The sequence below is a fragment of the Cololabis saira genome, chromosome 14, assembly GCF_033807715.1.
Source record: "Cololabis saira isolate AMF1-May2022 chromosome 14, fColSai1.1, whole genome shotgun sequence".
NCBI lineage: Eukaryota > Metazoa > Chordata > Actinopteri > Beloniformes > Belonidae > Cololabis > Cololabis saira.
In genome coordinates, this window is record NC_084600.1 from 14,329,150 (window position 1) to 14,342,475 (window position 13,326).

Here is a 13,326-nt window from a genome sequence, read left to right on the forward strand (position 1 = left end):
AGATGCTGCTTCTCACTTTCAAATGTATCCACAACTTGGTGGAGTCATAGCTGGCTGACTTCTTTCACACCCCCACCTCCGCCGGTACAGATTCAGGTCAGACCCCCAGCCCGACCTCGCTCCCTGTTCTGTCTCTCTTCCATCATTCAAACCCAAACTCAAAACTCACCTGTCTATTTTTTTATATATATTTTTTATTTGCATATAAGAAAAGACAATTTCAAAAAACAGAAATAAAACAAGAATAGTAAGGGCAGTAGAGGTTAAAAGATATTATATATATATATATATATATATATATATATATATATATATATATATATATATATATATATATATATATATATATATATATATATATATATATATATATATATATATATATATATAATATGACGTAGTGACAACAATAATGATATTAATAATAATACATTTTATCTGTTGGTGCCTTTCTACATCCAAGGTCACATCACATGAGATTAAGAAATTAGAAAAAGCATATATATATATATATATATATATATATATATATATATATATATATATATATATATATATATACATATATATATATATATATATATATATATATATATATATATATATATATATATATATATATATAGCAATGATTATGTATCTCATGTGGAAAAACTAAGAAAAACTAAGAACATACTAACTGCTTCCAAGGGAATAAGGAGGTTAAGTTGCAGCCGGCTGATCAAAATTGTTTAGTTAATTGATCGTCAGTTTGTGCAACCAGGTGTATAAAAGCAGAAGTTTTGGAAGTTTGCTAAAAGGCGCTAAGGCATCAGCAATGCTCTTGGAGGAGGAAATGTTGTTGCACAACAATCTAGGAAAGGGCTATAAGGTCATTTCCAGACAATTTGGTGTCTGTCATTCCAACGTAAGAAGGATCATTCACAAATGGCAGGAATGAAAGACAGTTGCCAGCAAATTCACTCAGACGTCAGTTCACGTTATTCTGATAGAAACGGCAAGAAAAACACAAGAGCCACATCTCAGACTACACATTTAAGCTAGCTTGTTAAAAGTTAAAGTTCCTGAGAGTATAACTAGGTGAAAGATTGAGCAAGCTTATATTGCTTGCCAGGCTTGCCGGGGGACTGTCTTTCACCGAAAACAACCTTGGCAGTACACCTCAGGCTGTACGTTTCCTCTGAACAAACCAAAAGCCTTCCAGAGCAATGTCCTCTGGACAGATGAGACATGGGCTGCACGATAAACTGATCTTGATTCACACCAACATGCAATCCCATCTCCAACCGACAATGATGCTTCTGCTTTTTATTTCACGAGCTGCATCACAGAGACACGCTCCTGTTTCCTTGGAGGTTGTGAAACGCTCCTCGAGGCCCCCGAGGGCTGCACCGCCGTGTCACTCAGCCTATGACAAGACACCTCCACGTCAGGCGACTCATCGGCCCGGCAGCGCCGCAGCACAGTTGCCAACTGTTGTCAAGTGTTGCCTGTCCGGCAAATTAATTTCACAGACGTGAAGCCACTGCTGGCGTATCCTGTACCGGCCTCACCTTTAGTCCATGGTACCGGCCCGGCGCTTCTGAACGATGAGTTATTTATCTAACACCGTCTCTATGTTCGCTGGACTCCATCGATGTTTTTAAGAGCAAACTAAAAACCCACCTGCTTCTCCGAGCTTTTAAACATCAGGGTTGTTTTATGACCATCGTGTTGATTTTATGTACTTTTATTCTAGGAGATTTTTATCTGTAACATCTGGTTTTTATTGTATTTTAACATTTATTGTATTGTTTTCACTCTTTGTGAAGCACCTTGTGACATCCCCTTCTCTGTGAAAAGTGCTATAGAAATAAACTTACTTACTTATTTAAACTAAGTTAATCTCCTTGAGACACGGGGGACTCATTTTCATGAGAGACTTGATTCACGAAACAAAAACATTACAAACAATAAGCAATAAAAAATTGTAAAGATGTCATCACTATGATAGTAAATACAAGAAGAAATTAATTTAGAACAGAAGATAAATAAATCATGTTATTGTAATAATTATTCACGCCACTGGCTCGTAGTCGTGATGAAGAATGAGTTTGGAACCGTGATGTTGTTGTGCAATTACAATCAAATTCAGTTTGATCTGAGCTAGGGCTGGGCGATATGGACCAAAAGTCATATCTCGATATTTTCTAGCTGAATGGCGATACTCGATATATATCTCGATATTTTTTCTGTGCCATAATTGGGGTTTCCCCCAAAGCATTATAGCATAGCATCTCTGTTAGCTTCATTTTTTTCTGAGGCAAACCCTTAAAAAAACAATCAGTTTTAATACAAAGCCTTGTGCAAAATGTCACACAGGTTCCTTTATTAACAGAGGTTTGCACAATATCAAAATGTATAAAACAAATGAAACAAAAATAAACTGCCTGCATATATAGAATAAAAATGCTTCTTGAATAAAATAAAACAAATATCCCTTTCCTGCATAACAATTAAATTAAAATACACTGTGCAATTAATACAATGTAGACAGTAACAGGCAGACTTTTCCACTGAGGTTAACAGTTGTGCAAATAACAAAACATTTGTGCAAATCTCAAATAAAACATTCAAGTCAATTTGTCACAAAATAAGCTATATCAAAATTATTATTATTTTTTTTTTAAATCGATATAAACGATATTGTCTCGTACCATATCGTGTTTGAAAATATATCGATATATATTAAAATCTCGATATATCGCCCAGCCCTAATCTGAGCTCATGAAGCAGCAACAGGTCGCCGGCACCTTGTGGTCAAACAGACACCAACTCTTCGGTTTAACAGATTATTCTCGAGGCGTATATGAGGCCATCTGTCCAGCAGGACAACGATCCCGAGCCCACCAGTGAGCCTCCGACAGCAAAGCATCATGGTACCAGACCTCAGACCTCAACGAGATTGAAAGGTTTTGGCGTGACCTTACGAGAGTTAATACCTGCAAACCTCCATGAATTGTAACGCTGTAAATGAGAGCGGGCAGTAAATCCTCCACAACAATGTGAGATGCTGATAAAGTCATTCCAAAAAATTATAGCAGTTTTTGCTGCTATAGGTAGCTGCTAAATCATGTTGGACGTAGCTGTTCACACACTGTTCCTGTTTTCTGGCCTTTTCTGCTTAATAAATTATGACTAAGTGTAATAGATGTGCTGTTGCTCATCCCAGGTTGCATTTACCTGATTTCCTGAAACATTAGCTCTGGAATATGGCGCGCTCACGTCTTCTGATTGTATCTCAGCACTCGGTCACTACACTATCTTTAATGGAGTCAAGGAGGTCTGAGAAATTTGAAAAAAAAAAAGACAATCGTGTAAAATATTTATGGAAAAGTCGAGTTCATGTTCGGTATCCCTTTATTAACTGATAGCTTTTGCAAAAAATGAAGGTGCAGTTGTGCAAAAATGTGTTCTTGTGATGTTCCTGTGGATTTAAATGTATTAAATATAAGCAGATGTGGTCTTTTTCTGGTCACGATCAGTTCAAATGTTTGTCTACTCGGTGAAAATCATGTTTACTCCGTACACGTAATGAGTGCATGGCATCAGAACGTGAGTTCCCATTTCCCCATTTTCTCCATTGGTCGGGGCATTATAACAGCTGACATTTTCACAAACCAGCAAGCTAGGTAATTAGGTGGCGAAGTACGCAACACTGGCTACAAGCATAAACAAGGTGCTGCACACTGTGCCCTCATTAAGTGCATGTAAATGTACTGTAGGCGTAGTAAGGAGGAGATGCATGCACATCTGCTTGCTGCACGGCTGTAAAATGTTTCATGTGAAATGCTCAGAAAAAATTCAATTTTGTTCAATTCTCACAGCAAAAAAAAACAAAACAAAACAAAAAAACCAGAGGGATTTAAATGACAAGACGGCAGGCATCATCCAGCCTTTTCTATCGCACGCTGCAGATGAACCTGGCTCACTGTCTGCCTCCCACACAGCGGGATCGGAGCACCACCCTCATCACGCCCTGAGGGGCAGGTTGAGTAACGGTGCCACAGCTTAGGCACACAAAACCCCTCAAGCATCATTAGGCAGATTTTTTTCTAATATTGAAATCTTTTACTCACATCTGTATGTTTGGCTAAAAGTGTTAGAGAAGCCGAAAGCCACTGAGCACGAAGCGATTTGTTCAGCAATGTCTCGGAAAAGACTACAACTCCCAGCGTGACTCCCACTCCACTGCGATATGGGTGATATGAGTGTTTATAGAAGATACTGAACAAAACTGAGCTAGTAGGAAGGAGAGAAGGGAAAAAAAATCTTCCAGTTTAGAATGTCTTTGATAGTTTGATGATACGGGTTAATCCGGCTCTCCTGATCTGTCAGGCTCAGACCAAAGCCCCTCTGCCTTCCCTCTAGAACGTGTCAGTGGTGTTAGTGCACCGTGAAACGGCCACATAAAGAAGCAAAAGTTTAAAAGTGGCCACATTTCCTCCACTCAAAAATTGTATCATCATTTTGCATTATGCAAAACTATCATCCGTGATTTAAGGATTTTATCATAAAAGTCTACCTTGAAGGCTCAAACTGCAGGAATATATACTCATGGCATGCCTATATTTTACATTACCCTCACAAGACTCAATTTGGCAAAGGTGATGATTATCTAAAAATGCAAATAAAAGGTACTGGAAGGCAGTATTATGCCCAGAAACCCGAGTTCAAGCAGCATAATTTGGGGGTTTGTGAATTTTTTCTCACACAGGACACAAAATCCATCCCGGCAGGCTTCATATGCTTGATATGATTCTGGTCGACTGAAGTCTGTATTAGGATTTGGGAGTTATGTGGCTACTTCTTCTCCCCCCTTTCACACCAACCTGTAAGCGTTACAGTGGGTATAGCTCAAAGGTTTTGATAGGAAAATGTATAGAGCCGCAGTCATTATATTGTTTGATCATTGATGGAAATATGGATAATATCTGTTGCTGAAATGATTCTTTGATTGAATTTTTTTTTTTTATCCCTCAGCCTGCAAAGTTTGTGGATGCTGCTACCGGATGGAAAAGGGAATTTCTTGCCAAAAATAATAAAAAATAGATGCATAAATTCTGAATATTGAGTGATTTAACTCAACTACCTCCTGTGTGAAACGGTAAAATAGGTGAGATACAGTAAAATCTCACAAGTGGAGAGGAGCTGAAAAACAGCCAAGCACACAAGCAGCAGGCTGAGGCTTTTATTTTTAAATTCAATCTGTCAAAACATAAAGGCAAAAAAAATCAGCGAACACACTGCCAGGGAGCTCCCTGACACCGCACATCAATGAAGCCCTTTGTTGGTGTGAAACTTCATAAATCTTTGCATTTTTTTCATGTCTTCTTCAGGACTCTGAATATGTAAACATCCCCAAACAACCATTAAAGCAGGCCAAGTGGTTTTCATGATAAACAAGAAAACCTTTGCTATCAGCTCCTCGGGAAGCCTTACATTTTCTCTGAGGTGGAACACCTAACATCGACGCGTGTTTGACCAATTAGCTCGTCATAAAGCCACTTCCTGAATCGTATGCATGTTTTAACGAGACGACCGGTCACTCCTCCGCCTCGGTGACATCACCTCACATGCTCTCGGAGCTCACCCGCTTTTTAACAGTTTACTGGCTCCTAATGGTGGAAATGTTTGCCCTTGAAATCTCTGTTAATAAGCAGCTATGCTATGACATCCATGATTAGATCATCCAGCGCTGTCACATCTCATCCTGAGGAGGATGTCACCAGACAAAAACTGAGAGTGGGTGTAAGCAGGGATCTCACTCCACGACTCTTTTCTTCTCACACGTGAACAGACGCACAAATATGCGTTTCTCTCCTCTTCAGCGGCTCTGCAACAATGCAGCCCGGGTTAATCTTTGGTAACAGCTTCTTGGCCGGGATTAGACAGCTTGTAGTAAGACTGGATGTGTAATGACATTGATATGGCATGGAGCCCCCCCCCTCGCACAGGTTGGACACACGAGACAGACATCTTTATAGATGAAGTAGCCGCGGGCAAGGATGAGATTGATTTTGTAATGCTGCATTTGCTGAGATTTCCAATGCATACTGTAGGAAATTAGCATTAATCTGCTCCCTGTGAGAGACGCTTAAAGACACAGCTTGAATTGAAATAAATGACCAGCGTGAAAGCCCCACCATCCCCCACCCTGCAGTGCGTTGGTCATCTAAGTGTGACTGGCACGCCAGAGATCACTGTGATGGATGGACAGTCAGGCAGATGCTCAAAACCTTTTGATTCGTGCCCTGCCTGCCAGTCACTGATCACCTGCATCCACCCAGATCTGACATCCACCCTGATATGACAAGGGGAAATAAGGGGGGAAAAAAAATAATCTAAACCCAGAGCAGCTCTCACTATGCGGTTTTCAGCGGCTGGACAGGTTTTCTGCGCTCATTTCTTTTATTTTCTTCCTAACACATGAGCTACCTTTCATTGTGAACTCCTCCGCGCCTCCTGTGAAAGCGTCGTGCGGATGCTGCCCAGGAAGATGAATGCCTCTGCCGGGGAGAGCAACACTGGTATTAAAGAGAAAGATTCAATGAGTGATCTGCAACTGAGATAGCGTGAGATCTGGCAACCCTGCCACGAGTCCCTGACAGCAGATCTGATGCATATCCAATAAAGACGTTTCAATGAACCAAAATATGCACTTTTTTTCCTTTTCTTCTTCTTTTTTCCTTTCTTTTTTTTGCCAGAAAAGAAAAAAGCCAAGTAACCGGTTGCTGAGGTGATGCAGATGATGCATATTTTCTGGCTGACAGTCAGCCAAGGTGAATGTTTAACCTTCCCTGTGTCATCACTGCTTTAGCAGAAGAAAGAGGCTCATGCACACGTTTCTTTAAAGATGGCCTTGAATAATGCAGCTGCTCCTTTCGGTTGTAGGATTTGTCTCTTTCCTGACTTTCATTACTAAAGCACTTTACATACATGTCACTTTTAAAACCAAAAGATCCAATAGTAGTGAGGGAAAAGTAAATAAATGATATAAGCACGCAGAAATGTGAGGTTAAATCTGGGAACGTCTGGTTCTCCAGTCGGCTACGCTCCCTTGTCTGGAACACAACAGTCTAATTTAGCTTTATTATCGAGAAACACACATATTCTCATCACGATATTGTAACTGTATGGCTATTAAAGGGCTAGTTGCTCGCTCCAGACATAAAATTAGCAACTCAGAATGAAACAGTAACTACGGCTCGGTGTCGTTTTTATTCTTCACGCCCTGTTTATTTTCACCACTAAGAAGTACATTTAGTGCTTGTTGCGTTGCTATGTTTTAAGTACTCGTACCTGCGTAGTACATATACCGACAGGCTGATATTGTGCTTTATATCTCTGAGGACACTGATTATGCTGCCGAGGCACATTGTGGTTAACGGCGGAGCTTCAGCCTGCTTTAGTTATTCTGTCACGCGGGGGCAAAGATGGATGCTCTGAAATACTTGCATCTGCAATAAAACGCATCACTTCTGAATGTGCACGAGGAGAAAAGTGGAGATGCTTTCTTTAATGGCCTGGTTATATTTCGCCGTTCAGCAGCGAAGTCAACAAAAGTATCCGACTTTATTCAGCACGTTTAGATTTGGACTTTTTTTTTTAATGATAGTTTAAATTTGACTCAAAGTTAAACGGGGCAATTACAGGAGCTTACTTTATCTTATTTCTGTTCTTTACTATTGCTGGCTCGCATCAGGCTCTTAATCAACACCGGAGGAAATGCAGAAGTATTCCTGAGAGAAAGATACAAGATGCAGCGACACATCATCATGATCAAGATCTGCTGGAACCCATAACTCATAATCAATTACATGCTTGAATTTTCCTGAGCTGTCTATGCGGTGAAAAGGCGCAAAACACACATTTAATTGGGTTGTTGCTTTACAAGAAAGAACCTTCACATCTGTCAGCATTTAAAGAAAGAAATGTGATGGAAGGAAAGCAAAACAAATGTCACTCTCGCGTCATAATCTGGGCAAAATGCCGAGCTGCAGTTTGAGCTCACATCTTTGTTCGTTCACATTTTCTAAGACATTTCCTAACAGAATCTCTGAGTTTGACAGAGTCTGATGACAAACTTTGCTGAATACCGAGAAGGATTGTGCTTACATTACATTAAAGACCACTTCCTGTTTCAATTCCACCTCCTGCATCACCCGCGGTAAAAATAACAAGCGACGGCGCCATCAGTTTCACAGATACAGTATATGCTGGACCAATCAAGCTTTTCAAATCAGTTGCACGTTGCCATCGTGAATGAGGTATCTCAGGGTCCATATCTGGACCATAATAGGATGGGGGAACATTTCCGGCTGACGTTTTAGGGGGGGTGGGAATAAATAAGTACTTTGTTGGGAAAATAAGGCTTTTTCCACATCCAGGATGTGTATGATTTTGATTGTAGAGCTCCTGCTATTATAGATGCAGATGCAAAGACAACCTCATCTCATACCAGCGCAACCAGTGCAAAGAATATCCTTTTCAGAAATGTTTAAAATTACTGCACTCTCTGGGCAACAAGATCCTACCATGCCTATCTCTGCCTTTTAAAATCATAATGTGGTTTCACATAGCATGAAATTGTCATGCAAGATCAAAAATGTTATAATTATTTCACTTTCTGGGTTCCATGAATCTCACATGCCTGCATTCTCCTTGGTGAATTGTAACAGCCCTACATTTTGAATTACATGAAAGCGTCACAAATGTGATATTGTACAACTATACGATGTTCAAAACTCATACGAGGAGCTGGCTGGCTCGCGGTAAGTCGAGGATCCAAGTTAACCCCACAGTGCTGGATGGATTGTGCTTGATACGTGAATATCTGAGACATTTCAACCATCATCATAATCAAAAAAGGAAAAAAAAAATGTATACAAACCAAAGAATTCTTAAAAATATAATTATACAGCTAAATAAAAAAATACATATATACGTATATATTCATAAAGACAGGAAAATAAATAATTAGAAATTGTTAAATTAAAAAATTTGAAGTGTTTTTCATTTCAATACATAATTAATAATAATAATAAAAGAAATTGGGGGGGGGGGGGGGGGGTTCTTTCATATGTCAAGCATTAAAGAGTTAAATCTAACGAGATCTAATATATATAATATATGTTTCTCCGTCGCTGTGATTGTGCTTCATCAAGTTACACATAACAAAGTGCACTCTTATTGTATTATTGGTATCAAAGCGATGTGGACTGAACATAAATCTCCAATTTCTTGGACACCGCACTCTATAACTTTCTCTAAAAAATATCAAATCAAGTAAATAAATAAATTCTGCACCTTTACTATGACACTACCAGTCGTTCAGTAACTTCCATAACCTCTTCACTCCCATTCAGGGTCACCGCCCATCCCAACTGTTGCTGGGTGAACGACAGGGTGCACCCTGGGAGATGTGAGCACACATGGACAAATGTACAAATTGGACATTTTCAGGTCAAGACTGGTCTGTAATGAGATGCTGCAACGTCACGGAGCGAACAAAATGCAGGTTTAAAACATGTCTAATCTCTTAAGCACTAGAAGTAAATCAATAGATCCAATCCATGAGCAGTTCTCCCTTGACCTTAACCTTAAGTCAACCTTTGCAAAGTTGGGGTTGCCAGTCAGATGTTACGTGTTGGAGCAAACCTTTGGGGATCAAAGTCTGGGAGCTACAAGAATTAGATTTGCATTGGGAAAAACTACGGGGAAGTGCTCCTGTTTCCCTAATGGTTTTTACATCTACCCCTTGTTACCCTTAAGCTACCCCTGAGCTAGTCTTAAAAAAAAAAGCGTGGCACAATGACCTAGATTACAATTTACAGTGCTGGTGTCACCACTCTGTCGACGTGGCCTCTGGTTACATGACTCGTCTTGTGTGCATGATTTTAATTATTTCACTCTTTGGTTTCAGATATTTGTTTATTAGAAATTAACCACGAATGATGAAGAACCCCAAATATGTTTTACACAGATGAAGATGTTAACGTTAACCCTTTTAGATTAGATCTTTTACCGTTTATAGTTTCTATTCTTTTGATTTAATTTCATCATTATCATTATTATCATGATTTTGGTCTCCACCATCCGGGGACATAATCCCTGTTTGGGCTCTGCAGCTGGCATCTAACTGAGTCACGCGTCAGCCCTGATTAGAAGCAGCAGTGGTCCGCGGGCCCCGTTCCTCTGCCAGAGCCAGGAGTGGAAAAGGCCAGGGCCACCACTTTCAGTCTGTGGATATGACCTTGATGGGGTGTGATAGAGAGGAAGCGACACGATTCGCAATGCCACACAATATCTGTAACCTTCCTCTTCCCCAGTACGCACGCCAGAGCTATTGAGCTGTGACACACACACACACACACACACACAGACACACACACACACTGAATGTCAACTTTGCCCTCTTGTTATTTCAAGCAGTCTCTTTCATCATCTCATCCATCCCACTTTGCATATTAGCTGGTGTTTTTCTTTTTCCGTGAGTTCTACATTTCCTTCTCATGCTTACAAGCTGCCATACTCATTTAAACGACATACAAAGTAAGTGCATCTCGTAGCAGTAATGGCTCAAAGGAGCTCCACCATTAAGCTGAATGTGAAGTAATGTGATGTGCCACGCAGCCTAATACTATTAAGCACTATAAAATCATTTGTAATATTATTTTGAAAATCATAACTTGTAATATGAGGTTTGTTGTTGATGTTACAGCAGCAGTGACACCATTTTCCTATTTTTTTTTAAACGCTAAGTGTGCAGAAACCCCTAAATCTCGCTGGAAACAGCGATGGAGGCAGATGTCTTGTGAGTCAGATCACAGCAACACAAACACCATGAAGATGGAACTGGAAGGCCCCAAAATAGCTACTGAATGATGGGAAAAAAATCCTGGCAGGAACACAGTGTCAAAATAGAGCGGATAGGTAATATGAATACACATGTAAATTGTAATATTAAGCCGCAAATATAAGAAAGCAAGTCGCAGGAAAGTTGAAATGCAATAATAAAAAGATAAAACTGTGATTTCTTTTCTCTTTTTTTGTGCTACTTGAAAACATCTTCCTACCAACACCACAGGCACAGAAACTCCCAATCAGCCGTGCATAGATTCACTGCACATGCTCGGAGAATTGCAAGCCATTACTTCCCTGCTGTCAATATAGCTCCCAATTAGGAAAGCAAGTGGCTTGCTTAAGAACGAAATGGCATTTAAATGAGTCTGTCAGCTCAAAATATGTTGTCACGAGATGCAACACTTGAGCATTCTCCACAAGTGAGGAGCTGCAACGCTGCATGGAGCTATATGCAGCCAAACAGGAGTGGTCACCTGACTCAGGTGGACAGGCGCCGCTCCTTTTTTGCCTGCTGTGTAGAAACACAGATCCCAGTCCCCCTTTTTCAGGAAGTGCAGCAACAACAAGTATTGGGTTACAGCTGGAGTGGAATTTGCAAAACAAATGGGTTTGCAGGAGGTGCAGGAAGGGCAACGACACCCCTGTGAGGAGAGCGGCAGCAGAGCCTGGGGCCCCTCCCCTACATTTAAGAGTAAATTAATCTAATGATTGGGGAAGATATCAAGCTGTGATATGAATTATAATTCTATTTAACAGACCTGAAGAGACATAACACAGAGCAGTGGACAGAAATATAACATGCACAACACCTCTATACAGTCCAATTCACAATGAATGATGATTAAGTAAACTGTCCCCATCTATTCGTTCACAATTACCTAATTATACGGAAGATTATAGATAATATATGCTTTTTTGAAAGCAAAAAAACAACAACAACAAGCTGTAATTTGAGCCACAGCACCTCCTCAGGAGTGAGCCATCCCAGTTTTTGAGCTACATAATCATCTTTATGGAGGCAGAAGCTTCATACCTCATGGAGGTATGGGCTCATTACAGCCTGTTTTAACACAGGGATCCACTGGATCTCCGCTTCACAACTTTCTTTGATTTTTAAGGTCGATTGTGAAGCTGCAAATGCTGCAAACTACTATTTCTACCTTTGTCTCTTCCTCCTCCTGTCTGTGAACTGGCCAGTCCTCTGGCACATAACACGAAATCCCTCTCAATAATAAATAGGCTACCTCGAGCATCTTAAAGACAAGGGCCCTGCGTGCTGCATGACTCAAAGCCCACCTCAACTTCACTTTTATGTGGGTTACATGGAAACTGAACACCTGCATCACCATCGGGGCATGTGGCAGCTGGTAAAAAAAATGAAACAATGGGTTTGCATGTCCCTCCAGGAGCTGCAGCAGCATCTCTTCCGAGGGAAAGCCCCAGTGCTGTGTGTGCTGCATGTAGCCCGACCACAGGGCATGTTTTCCGGCACGCAATTAGGCGACCCCATCCGCAGCCCTGCTGGATTTGGAAAGCAGATCTCTCCTCCACCCACACCAATGGACTGTAAACACTGCTAAAAATGACGTTTTTTCCTCCCCATCTGGTCACCTACACATGCAATGAGCCAAAATCATCCAATTCTCCAAAAGAAAAAAAGGGGGGAAAGAAAAAAGAAGACCATAGGAGAAGTCTGAGTAATAGAGGAACAGCAGCCCAACATCTCGCAATTGAATTCAAACAATTCACTGTCACTGGAGGGAGAAAAAAAAAAACATCTACTCTGAGACAACGTGACTTATATTGTAGCTTTTTACTCCAACACGCCTTTAAAGCCAATTACCGCCGACCATAAGGTCGTTTCTGTGTAGGAGGTGTGCGGTGTCGCTTACCTGTGCATCACCCAGCGATCCGACACATGGATAGGCTGCGGGGAGGGTTTGATTATTCCAAGCAGCAGAACAGCAAACACAATGGAAGGAGCGGAAAATATCCCTAAATATACAGCTCAGATGAATGCGGCAGACGGACGCGCGACCTCTGTCTTCAGAGAGGATAGTTTTTTCTTCTCATCAGATGTTGGTGTGTCGAAGGAGGACGGCAGGCGGGGAAGCCCAGAGCCGCGGTGTGCAGACAAAGATGCTCTCTCTCCTCCGCAGCACCGACAGCAGCATCAGCACCAGCATCAGCATCAGCAGCAACAGCAGCAGCAGCAGCAGCAGCAGCAGCAGCCGTCATTCCCCCGACACTTGATGGTAATAGTTTGGTAGGTAGCTTATATGGAGAGAGGGCGCGGTCAGCTGCTGCTGACCAATCCTGCTCCCCATCAAACTCACATCAGCGTTGCCATGGAGAATTAAACAGCGTTTAGCAACAAGACCGCAAAACCTCCCAAAGTGAAGCAGGTAGCTACATTTTATT

The 13,326-nt window shown here is 41.0% G+C and overlaps 1 protein-coding gene across 8 annotated transcripts in view; it reads right to left on the reverse strand.

Moving 5' to 3' along the window:
• nrxn2a (neurexin 2a) overlaps positions 1-13,125 on the reverse strand; it is a 190,488-nt gene extending 177,363 nt beyond the window's left edge. For all 8 annotated transcript variants that reach the window (XM_061739796.1, XM_061739801.1, XM_061739798.1 and 5 more), the window contains exon 1: positions 12,798-13,125. The gene's annotated coding sequence lies outside the window, so the exon portion shown is untranslated. The remainder of the gene's footprint in view (positions 1-12,797) is intronic.
• Between the last annotated feature and the right edge of the window lie 201 nt (positions 13,126-13,326).